This window comes from Mirounga angustirostris, unplaced genomic scaffold (genome assembly GCF_029215605.1).
Source record: "Mirounga angustirostris isolate CCGP_5_RB_7025 unplaced genomic scaffold, mMirAng1.0.hap1 SCAF_5, whole genome shotgun sequence".
Classification (NCBI taxonomy): Eukaryota; Metazoa; Chordata; class Mammalia; order Carnivora; family Phocidae; genus Mirounga; species Mirounga angustirostris.
In genome coordinates this window covers 113,488,840-113,501,529 of record NW_026991713.1, presented here as the reverse complement: position 1 = coordinate 113,501,529, position 12,690 = coordinate 113,488,840, and the positions used below count along the sequence as shown (strand labels likewise).

Genomic DNA, 12,690 nt, shown 5'->3' with positions numbered 1-12,690 from the left:
GGTGATTAACATAACATAATAAAAAAAAATTTTTAAAAGCACAGTGTAAGTTCCAAGGGTAATAGAAAATTGTGTATCTTAATTTTTTTTTAAAGATTTTATTGATTTATTTGACAGAGAGAGAGACCGCGAGAAAGGGAACACAAGCAGGGGGAGTGGGAGAGGGAGAAGCAGGCTCCCTGCTGGAACATGACCTGAGCCGAAGGCAGACACTTAACGACTGAGCCACCCAGGCGCCCTGTGTATCTTAATTTTGATGATGTTTATATGGATGTATTCATATATAGAATTTTGAGCTGAATGTTTACTATCTATGCATTTTATTGCATTTAAAAAACACCTGAAAAAAAGTAATTAAACAATAAAGAAAACATGATTCAGGAAAGAAAAACCTCATCCGCAGTAGTAACTATACCATAAAATATCTAGAAACAAACATTAAAAATGTGTAAATTGTATAGAAAAAAATAAAAGACTATAACTCCTTGGAGACTAATACCAAGAGGGAAAAAAAAGACCTAAATAAAAAGAGAGACATGCCATGTTCCTAATAATAAAGGTAATTAGAATAATGAGCATTTATTGAGGGTTTTTAATGTAACAGGCTCTGGTTCTAGCACTGCACATGGATTACATCATATTATACCTTAAAATAACACATGAAGTGGGGCGCCTGGGTGGTTCAGTCGGTTAAGCCTCTGCCTTTGGCTCAGGTCATGATCCCAGGGTGCTGGGATCCAGCCCGGCATCAGGCTCCCTGCTCAGCTGGGAGCCTGCTTCTCCCTCTGCCTGCAGCAAACCCCGCTTGTGCTCTCTCTCTCTCTCCCTCTCTGTCAAATAAATAAATAAAATCTTGAAAAAAAATAACACATGAAGTTATTTCTATTTCATAGACAAACAGGTTGAGAGATTAAGTCAATATTGTCAATATGTCTATTCTACAGATAGATATTAACCTTTAAATTCAGTCTAATACCAAGCAAAAACTCCAACACCATTTTTATGAAATTTGGAGGACTAATTCTACAATATATATGGAAGAGAGAAAGAACAATGACAGGAGGATTTGCTTTATCAAATTATGCTATCCAAGGATGCAAAATAAATACTGATTTAAATGGGAAAATTTGGAAAAGACATTAATTAACAAATAAATAGGCAAAGTGAATATAAAGCCCAGAAATAGATCCATATATATGGAAATTTCTGGTTGTAAAATACAATATTTTGAATCACTGGTGAAAGAATATGCAATTCAGTAAAATGGTTTGGACATATATCCACCATTTGAGGAACAAATTACGTTGTTTTCCTACCTCATGCCATATGAAAATTTCTAATGGATTAAAATATCAAATGCTAAGTAACTACAAATATTAAAGGAAAGGTAATGTAAATTTTTATAACTTGGGATAGGAATGGCTTTACCAAATAACACTCAAAGCTCAAAACTCACCAAGAAAAAAATGGAAAGCTCTGATTACATGATTTTAAAATTTCTACTTATTGCATGATATCGTAAGTAAAAATTAAAAGGTATATTTGCAACATATGTAACTGGCAAAGAAAATATAAAGAACTTCTAAAAAGACAACTCAATAGAAAAATGAACATTGAATATATAGTTCACAGAGGAAATTCAAATAGGCAATAAGCATAAGAAAATATATTTGACTTTTCTAGTAATTGTAAAAATGCAACCTAAAATAAAAGTGAGATGTCATTTTATAACCTAACAAACTGGCAAAAATTAAAAATATTGGATTATATCCACTGTTCACAAGGATCTGGGAAAGGAACAATCTTATGCACACTTCATGAGAAAACCAATTAACAAAATCCTTTTGTAAAGCAATTCAACATTATTTTTCAAAGTTAAAATTTTATATATTCTTTGACGAAGTAATTTTACATCCATAAATCTATCCTGTAGAAATGTCCAAACATGAGCACAAAGATATTCTAACAAGGATGTTTATTGCAGCATTATTTATAATACTGAAAAATTTTAAATAACACAAATGTCTGTCAATACAAAGGTTAGTTTAATAAATTGGGATATATTACATAGTAAAAATACTAGTAATGATATGTAACTACTAAGAGTAAGAACTTTGTGCATCATTGTGGAACAATTACTAAGATATGTTCATTGAAAGTTTGTAATTATGCATAAAGGATTATTCCATTTGTTTAAGAAATCTATATGTATTTCTGTAGATGTATGTATATAGATATGTGTATTAATACAGTGAAAAAGAACTCAAAGGTACAAATCAAAATATGTATATAAGGTAGAAAATGAAGAAGAGGGTAGAAAATGAAGAAGAAAATGAAGAACTCTGTGTTCATGCACAACTGAGTAATTTATAAAAATACAGTAATTTATTTCTATTACCTGTACAACCAAAAATACAGAGACATATGATCATCAAAATCTATTACATTTACAATATACAGTTTATTAAATATAAGACTCTGATAATTTGAATGGTAGGTAATATTGCCAAACTTTTTTATAATTTTCAAAGTTAATTTTTTACATTTTATTCAGCAAATATTGAAGGTCACTAAGCAACGAGCACCGTTGGGTACTTAGACATAGTAGCCAGAGAAAACACAGCCAACTGCCCTCCTAGAGTTCACAATCTATTTGGAAGTAGAGGAAAAATAATAAGTAGTTAAATGAAATACAATAAATGTTAAAACGAGGGAAATATGGGGTACAAGGAAGAGGAAATTGCAAGAGAACCTAATTTAATCTAATCTAAAATTGACTCAAAGAGAGGAGATATGCCTTCCCAAAAGAGATGGTTACATTAAAACTGAAATGTTGACTCCGAGTAGCCAGTGACTAGAATAGGAGCGAGTGCTGGGGAAGGAGAGGGGAAAAGACCAAAATGACAATGTTCAGGGCGGAAGCAATTATCATGTGCAAAGTAGAAATGGTTGGAATGTGATGGGTGGGGGTTGAGTGGCAAGAAGTTAGTTTGGAGAGAGAGCCCAGGAGCTATTTGTGAAATTTCTGATTATCCCTGTTAAGAAAGGAAGAACTTTATCCAAAAGGCAATGAGAAGTCATTTAACAGTTTTAAAGCGGGAGCGTACAGGCTCAGATTTCTAGCACATTTTTGAAAGACCGTATCAGACGATTGTGGAGAGAGGACTCCCGTGGTACAAAAACGGAGGCAGAAAAATCTTTCAGGATACGGTTCCAGTAATCCGGCCAATAGAGACAGAGATGTGGGTGGAGTTGAAAGATACTTAACGCACGCAATTCAGTGGGACCTAGGGACTGGGTGGATGCGTGAGGACAGGGAGAGGAAAGAAGAAAGACTACGTTCCACCAGGGGCCGGATCCAGGGCGCGGAACTGAGGGGGCAGGAGCGGCGGCGAGGCAGGCTGAGCCGGAGGCGCTCGCGGCGGCGCTGGGGAGGGAAGGAGGGGCCCACGACGAGAACCGAGTGCACCGGCTCCTGGGCCTGGGGAGCTCCAGTGGCTCCGCAGGCCGAGGGGCGTTGTTCCGAGGAGACAGGAGGCCGCCAGGCTGGGGCTCCGAGTGTTCACGCACCGTCGCGCGGAGAGCACTCCGCCAGGGTCCTCCCCCGCCTCTGCCCGCAAGGAGCCTCGGTCGGAGGAGGAGAAGGCGGAGCCGGGCCCGAGAGCCACGGGAAAAGCTGGAAAGGGCAGAATAAAGAGAAGGCACACAGGAGCAGGGTGGCTTCTCGGCACCGCAGGCAGGGCTCCGACTCCGACGCGTCCTCGCCCTGCTGCAGGAGGCGGCGCCACAGTGCTTGCAACCAGCGCCCAGGGCAGCTCCGTGGGGCCCAGCTTCCAGCTGAGTCCCACCTCCAGCGGGCCCGGGCGCTGGAGGGCGGCCTTGTGGGAGCCCCCTGCTAGCAGGCAGGCCACGTGGCCCCAAGAAGGGAGGGCGAACGGAAGGACGCACCTGCCTGGGAAGGCGCCAGGAGACTTCGCTGTGGCCAAGCACAGCTATTTTTCTTTGACTCACTCTTGGTACTTAAATAAACTTATTTTGGGGTGGGGGGAGAATAAATTCCAACTTTCGATATATCCACTGGTCTCTCTAGCCACGTATATTCATTCCTTTCTACCTATTAATTTTTTTTTTAAGATTTTATTTATTTATTCCTGAGAGAAAGAGAGAGAGGCAGAGGGAGAAGCAGGCTCCCGCGGAGCAGGGAGCCCAATGTGGGACTCGATCCCAGGACCCTGGGGTCATGACCTGAGACGAAGGCAGACGCTTAACTGACTGAGCCACCCAGGCGGCCCTCTACCTATTAATTTTTATAAGTCATAGATACGATTCTTTTAATCATTTTTATTAACTATTTTCTAGAGTTGTCTGGAACTATTTCCTTCTTTGAGGAGCCTTATGCATTATCATGATCTTCCAGAATTAGATATTTGTGGTCTATGTTTCTTCTGAAAATGGAGTTCTATCCTAGGGATTAAATAAAATTGTCCATGACATATGTAAGGTTTTGAAAATTATAACAAAGAATGAGCTGTAGGAGAAATATTCTCTAACACAAGAACAACTGAAAAGTTTATAAACAAACCATTATGTTGGGTTATGTTTTTAGTGGATCAATAATCAATATAGCAATTTATGTTTCAGTTAGATGCTGTGGTAGGTCGAATAAACCACCACTCTCCCAAGATGTCCATGTCCTAATCCCTGGAACCTGTGAATGGCAGAGGGATTTTGCAGATGTGTTTAAATTAAAAACGCTGAGATAGGGAGATTACCTTTGATTATCCAGGAGGGCCCAATGTAATCACAAGGATCCTTATAAAAGGGAGTCTGGAGGTTTAGAGTCAGAAAAGGTGATGTGATGATGGAAACAGAAGTCAAGTGATCCGGCCATGAGCCCAGCTATACAGGCAGCCTTTAGAAAGTGCACAAGAAAATAAACAGATTCTCCACCAGAGCCTCCAAAGGGAACAGAGCCGTGCAGATGCATTTTGGACTTCTGACTATAAAAGTGGTAAATCTGTGTTGTCCTAAGCCACTAAATTGTGGTGAATTGTTACGGCAGCAAGAATACAGGTGTTCTTGAAAGCAATGTCTCAAACTGAGTGCTCCTACACACAACAGGTGATTTTGCCTCTCAACTTTTGATAAAACAGAAGCAATTATTCTTGAATTTCTTGAATCCAGAGTTCTCATACACCTAAAAACTTTGTGTGTACTCATAACCTCCTTTTCCTTAAACTAGGAAAAGGCTTCCCACTTTCTGAGAACTTACTGTCTTCACCGGTCCCTATTTTCACCTGGGTCTTACTCTATCAGTGATCTCTGTCTTGTGTCTTTACTCTCCCCCTCTCAACAGCCTCTACTCATCAGTCTATAAACAGGTTCAAATAATAACATTTATTGAGCCTTTTCTATGTGCCAGACATTAGGCTATGGTCTGCTTCATTAAGCTCTGAATCCTCTGAGATTGAATTTTATTAGTGGCAGATTTACTGTGAGGCTTTAAATTTAAACCTTAAACCTCAAAGCATTCAATGGCACAAGTTGTATCCAAAGCATATCTAATTTTATATTTTAATTTTGTATTCCTTTTTTTAAAAGGGCCCCCCAAATTGTATGAACTTCAGAATTCCACAAAACCATGATCTATACCTATCTATGAGGTAAATATTATTATTGTCCCCATCTTACAAATAAGAAAACTGTGCCATGGTGAGGTTTTATAATTCACCTAAGATTATATAAGCAGTAAGTGGCATAGCAGTATTTCAACCTAATTATTTCTGACTCTCAAGTCTAGAAATTGATAATTTGCCCATTAAATTTAATTCTGTCTTTTCAGGGAATTTCTTACCTTAACACACCCCTTCCCTTCCAGCTTCAGTTTTCCTCTAGTTAGTATTTTATCTCTTTTTTTCATTTCATGATCCAAAGAATAATCTACATCTACCAGCTCTACTTCCTTATCTCCCATTTAATTTTTACTCACTATAATCCAGTTTCTACCCACCCCATTAAAACTCTTACGATCTCCAGTAACCTCCAATTCACAAAATCCAATGGATGTTTTTTACAGCATACTTGAACTAACTGAACCATACTCAAACCATTCCTCCCCTCCTAAAGCTTTCTCTTTCCTTAATTACTAAAGCATATTTTCTGGGCGCCTGGGTGGTGTAGTCAGTTGAGCCTCTGACTCTTGCTTTCTACTCAGGTGTAACCTCGGGTGGTGAGATTGAGCCCCATGTCGAGCTCTGTGCTCAGCACTGAGTCTGCTTGGGACTCTCTCCCTCTCCCTCTGCCCCTCCCCCCTTCTCTAGAATAAATAACTCTGTAAAAAAAAAAAATACTTCCCTCTTTCTCCCCCTTCTTCTAAGACTTTGCCTTCTTTTTTTTATTGTGCTTCTCTTTTATTTGTCCCACTTCCTCATTCCACTATTTAAATATCAATGAAATTTCTAGTATTTTTTCTTCTACCTTCTTCTCACTCATCTCATTTCCTTACGGTTATCTCATTTTCACATGTACTACAGCTTTAACTAGACTCTAATAGGCAAAAATCTGTACCTCCATCTTAACCACGCATCATGAATTAAAGACCTACACATACAATTGCCCACTAGACATCTCCATCTACATACACTACTTCCAATTTAGCAGTTCTAAATCTAAATTTAAATCTAAATCAGCTCTTCCTTCTGCTTAACCCATCTAGTCAATCAAGTCAAACCCCAGGAATCTTCCTATTTCCTCATATTCTACATGTAATCTTAACCAAGTCTTTGTGGTTCTACATTTTATTCCCTCTTCTTCAACCCCCTGGGGATTGCTTCACCTCAGATTATCACCATATCTGACAACTTTTATCATAAAAATACTTATAATTTGTCTTACTAATCTGTATTTAACCCCTTTTACACACACACACACGTACACACACCACTTGCACACTCCTAAATAGTAACTTCCTCCAGGGTGCTTTTCCTAAAATGCAAATCATATTACATTACTTACCTTGTGTAAGGCCATTTTCATCTTCCTATCGCAGAAGTGATTAAATTCAAATGTGTTGCATGGCAAACCGATATCCTCTTTATCTGTCCCTAATTACATGTGACCTTAACTTCCAAGGTTTCTGCCTCAAATCTATACTTGAACCACTGTGAACTTTTTGTAAGTATTAAACTACGTTGTTCCGTATCTCTTTCACACACATGTCATTCCCTCTGGCAAGCTTCCATTTCTACGGTCCTTAAGACTCAGCATATATCATCTCCCTGAAGCCTTCCTTTTTCCCTCACTGTGTAAATTTATTACCTCCCCACATTGTGCTTTGTTATTTCACTTTGTATACTTCTTTATAATATTTAACATACAAAGATAGAATCTACAATATCTGAGATGAAAACACACTGGATTGATGGGCACCTGGGTGGCTCAGTTGGTTAAGCGACTGCCTTCGGTTCAGGTCATGATCCTGGAGTCCCGGGATCGAGTCCCGCATCGGGCTCCCTGCTCGGCAGGGAGTCTGCTTCTCCCTCTGACCCTCCCCCCTCTCATACTCACTCTCTCTCTCATTCTCTCTCTCTCAAATAAATAAATAAAATCTTAAAAAAAAAAAGAAAACACACTGGATTGATTAATGATAGACATTGCAGAAGAATAGGTTTGGGAACTTGAAGACCTAGCAAAGGAAACTATTCAAAATACAGAGAGGAAAGACTGAAAAAACAAACAAACAAACAAAAAAACCAACCTAACAGAGTATCATTGAGCTATGGGACAATTTCAAAGGACCTAAAGTTTATGGTATTGAAATCCCAATAGTGGTTGGAAGAGAGGAGGAATTTGAAGAAATAATGGCCAAAAAAACTTCCAAACTTGATAAAAACAAACCCACAGATGCAGGAATTTTAAGGAACAACAAGCACAAAAAAATTAAAAGGGAACCTATACCAATACATATCATAATCAAATTGGTTAAAATGAGGGAATAAGAGAAATCTTGAAAGCAACCAGAAAAACAAGACATTACTTAGGAAGGAACAAAGATGAGGAAGACAGCAGGCCTTTTGTCAAAAACTAGGCAAACCAAGAAACAGGGAACCAACATCTTTAAAAGTACTAAAAGAAAAAATTGCCAACCTAGAATTTTTACTCAGTAAGATAATATAACAACATCTTCTCAGTGAGATTATTTTTCAAAACAAAACAAAATAATTTTTCAGAGATTGAGATGTCATTAAATAGTGACATGTCATTCCTGACTTCAGTCCCCCTCACAAGAAGACTTCCCATCCATATATAAGACAACATTCTGAAAATCCCAGAGCCCAGAGGCTGAGGCTGAAGCACCACTCTGGACCACAGAGATTGAGAAGAAACACATTTGAAGGGTAAGAGGACTGACTACACTCTGACTGCATCAGACCAGCACAATGCTGTACAGACAGGGTCTCCCTGGGCCTACAGTTTTTCCAGTAGGAAAAGACAGGCCAAGGTGGACATCCAGCACCCCCAGCATTACAGAACACTTGCTGAGAGTACCTCAGGTCTTGCTTCATGGAGAATCTGCAGAGCTCAACACTAGGGATCAGATTAAGATAGAGAATGGGGGCAAGGCCTTTAGCGACCAGTGCGAAGATCTTGGTGGATAGCATTCCTGCATTCCTACTTGCAGCAACAACAGAGCAGAGCTCCTTGCCAGCAGTTCTGCTCATCTGCAGAACTGAGCTGGAGGTTCCATCTGGCCTGGGTGCTCAGTGTGCAGTTCTATCCGATTTGGGTCCCCAGCCAACAAGCAGAACTGACCATGGAATCTGTTCTACAGCCCCACCTATGCAGGGAAGCAAATTCACAACTCTGCCCAACAGAAAGCCTGGCCAGTTAACCCAGGCAAACAGAGAGCTCATCCTACAGCCCTGCTTCCAGAAGGAGCCAAAACAGCAGCCCTGCTTAACTGAGAAGTATAGCCTCTGGTCCCACATAACCAGGGAACCTAAACAGTGACCCTGAGCATCCTCGGAGCCCAGCCTGTAGTATCACCCAGGCAAGAAGCCCAGCCTACAGCCCTGCCTAAAAATAGAGCCCAGCCTATGGCCCTGCCTGATTGCTGAATACAGCCTAAGGCCTGGTCCAGGCAGGGAGTTCAGTCAGTGACCCTGCCTAATCATAGGGCATACCCTGAGGACTCACCAAATGAGTGAGCATAGACAGCAGCCCCACCTGACCATGAAGCACAGTGTCTAGCCCCATCAAATGGGGGATACAGGTGGACGCCTGTATATAGTAAGAGAAAACATATTTTCTCTCTTACTATACACATAATGGTATAATACCACATGACAGTAGACCGTATTACATTAAGGGTATATAATATAAATGCTAAAACATCCACTAAAATAATACAACAAAGACATAGCTAATGTGTCAACTGGGGAGATGAAATGAAACAATTTTTTTAAATACTCAGTCAAAAAGATGTCAGGAAAAGATGAGGGGAACAAAGAAAAGATAGGATAATTAGAAAATGGATAATATGATGATAGATGATCCCATTAAATATAAATGTTCTAAACACTTCCATTAAAAAGTGAAAATAAACAGATTAGGTATGAAAGCAAGATCCAATTATATGCTGCCTAAAGGAAACTCACTTTATTTTTGTTTTCAGTTTGAAAGTAGTTATTTATTAACTGACCAGATCACAAAAATAATCATGGTAGATACCTTAGTTCATCCTTCTAATAAGCCTGTTAATCTGGTCTTCCCTGTTACCAGCATCTCCATCTCCTACAAAATGGGTGGTCGTCTTCTTCATTCCCCCTCTTGGAGAAGATAATTTGAAGGGCCATAAAAAGTTGTTTGCATCTTTGAAACATTTTCCAACAGTATAGATCTCGTGAATTAGATGCTCCACGCAGATGATGCCATATTTACTAAGAGATTGAGCAATCAATGTGGTCTCTGTCAGGGCAATTTGCTTCTTATTGATTTTGCTGTAACCATGTTCGTAGATCAATTCATTAATCAACGTCAGGTTTGGGTACCCCCATTCTATATATGGTTCCACAATCCTTAGCATGTTAACTGAAGCTTTGTTGAACTTAACAAAGATGCCATTGAAGATCTGGTTAAGACGAAGAAGCTGCAATACCTTTCGATCCTCTGGGCTCATACCATTGATACCTCTAATCCTGATGACAAAGGCCAATTTGGGTTCTGCAGGTACCTAGAAGTTGCCAAATTTTCTTGACATCCTAGCCATTCAAATCTCAGTTCTGTACATCTGCTTATACTCCTTGTGGTAATGCTTAGCTTTTTCATAGGTAAGCTTCCTCCTTGCCTTTCGAAGCATCTTTTGGGCAAACTTTTTTCTCAGACACTTGATATTCAACTCGGCGAAATTCCTTCACTTTTTCTTAAGGGTTTCTGGCATAGCAGGAACCTTATTTTTCTTCTTTTCTGTACCCTCAATGGTTCCAGCCAGAAAAGAGAGCAAGGAAACTCACTTTAAATATAAAGGAACAAATAGATAAATAGTAAAAGATGGGATGCCTGTGGCTCAGTCGGTTAAGCAGCTGCCTTTGGCTGAGGTCATGATCTTAGGGTCCTGGGATGGAGCCTCGCCCGTGTCAGGCTCCCTGCTCAGCAGGGAGTCTGCTTCTCCTTCTGCCCCTCTCCACCCTGCTCCTTCTCTCTCTCAAATAAACAAATAAAATCTTTTTAAAAAAATAGATAAATAGTAAAAGAATGGAATGATATAGACCATACTAACATTAAATCAAATGAAAGTTGCAATGGCTATATTAATATTAGCTAAAGCAGAGTTTAAACCAAAGAATATTACCAGAATTAAAATGTATTATTTCATAATGATGAAGATGTCAATTTATCAAGAGAACATAATAGTGCTGAATGTTTATGCACTTCATACAGGCCTTCAAAATATATGAAGCAAAAACTAATAGAACTGCAAATTAAAGTCAGTCTTTCAATAATTGATAGAAGGAGTAGACAGAAGATCAGTAAGGATATAGAAGATTTAAACAACACTAGGAACCAGCTTGATCTAGGTGACATTTGTAGAATATTCCATCCAATAACATAAGAATGCACATCTCTTTCAAATTCACATGGACCACTGAGCAGGATAGATGATTTTCTGTGCCACAGAACACATCCCAATAAATTAATAAAAATTCAAGTCATGCAAAATTGTTCTTACATCTCATTTGAATAATACTGGAAATCAGTAACTAATAGATATCAGGGAAAGTCCCCAAATATTTAGAAACCAAAGTAATGCAAATCTAGAAAAAAAAAGAAGAGGGAAAAAAACCAAAGAGGAAAGTAAAAATACTTTAAGTTGATAGAAAATACATATATAAAAATTAGTGAGGTGCAAGTAAAGCAGAGGAAAATAGCACTAATTGCATATATTAGAAAAGAATATATATTAAGTCAATGTCCTCAGTTTCCACCTTTAAAAAAAAAAAGAAGACCAGTGCTCACTTCGGCAGCACATATACTAAAAAAAAAAATGAAAACCAAAATTAAAAATTAACAAAAGAAAGAAAATAGGGGCACCTGGGTGGCTCAGTTGGTTAAGCGACTGCCTTCGGCTCAGGTCATGATCCTGGAGTCCCGGGATCAAGTCCCACATTGGGCTCCCTGCTCAGCAGGGAGTCTGCTTCTCCCTCTGACCCTCTTCCCTCTCATGCTCTCTGTCTCTCATTCTCTCTCTCGCAAATAAATAAAATCTTAAAAAAAAAAAAAAGAAAAAGAAATTTAAAAAAAAAAGAAAGAAAATAAATGACAATCAGACAGAAATCAATGAACTAAGAAACCAACATATAGAAGATATTAATAAAACCAAAAACTGGTTCTCTGGGAGGATAACAAAAATAGATAAACATTGGGGTGCCTGGGTGGCTCAGTCGCTAAGCATCTGCCTTCAGCTCAGGTCGTGATCCCAGGGTCCCGCTCAGCGGCAAGCCTGCTTCTCCCTCTTCCACTCCCCCTGCTTGTGTTCCTCTCTTGATGTGTATCTCTCTGTCAAATAAATAAATAAAATCTTTTAAAAAAACCAGATAAACATTTAGCCATATGATCAGAAGAAAAGAGAAGACACAAATTACTAAATCAGGAATGAGAGAAATGACAGCACTACAGATTATAGGGAAAATAAAAGAATTATAAGGGAGCAGTGTAATTATCTTTGTATCCATAAATTCAGTGATTTGGATGAATAGATAAATTCCTTGAAAACTATATACTACCAAACCTCAATCAAAAGAATTAAAAAAAAAATTCTTTAGAAACTCATCGAAAAAATTTGGGGGAGAATATATCTTAACTCATTCTTTCAGCCAGCATTACTCTTTAACAAAACCAGATAAAGACACTATAATAAAAGAAATGTACAGACTAATATCCCTCATGAATATATGTGCAAAACTTCTAAACAAAATTTTAGCAAAATTAAATTCAACAGTATAGTAAGAGAATAATTCATCATGAACAAGTAGGGTTTATCCCAGGAATGCCAAGTTGGTTTAACATTCAAAATCATACAATACAACTAACAATATTAAAAAAAAGACAAACCATATCATAATATCAATTCATGTAGAAAAAGAGTTGCCAAAATCCAACATCCATTCCTAATTGTTTTAATTCTTGACAAAG

General features: G+C 38.5%; 1 pseudogene; it reads right to left on the bottom strand.

Moving 5' to 3' along the window:
* Nucleotides 1-9,730: 9,730 nt before the first annotated feature.
* LOC123841798 (large ribosomal subunit protein uL30-like) lies at nt 9,731-10,398 on the bottom strand (annotated as a pseudogene).
* Nucleotides 10,399-12,690: the final 2,292 nt, after the last annotated feature.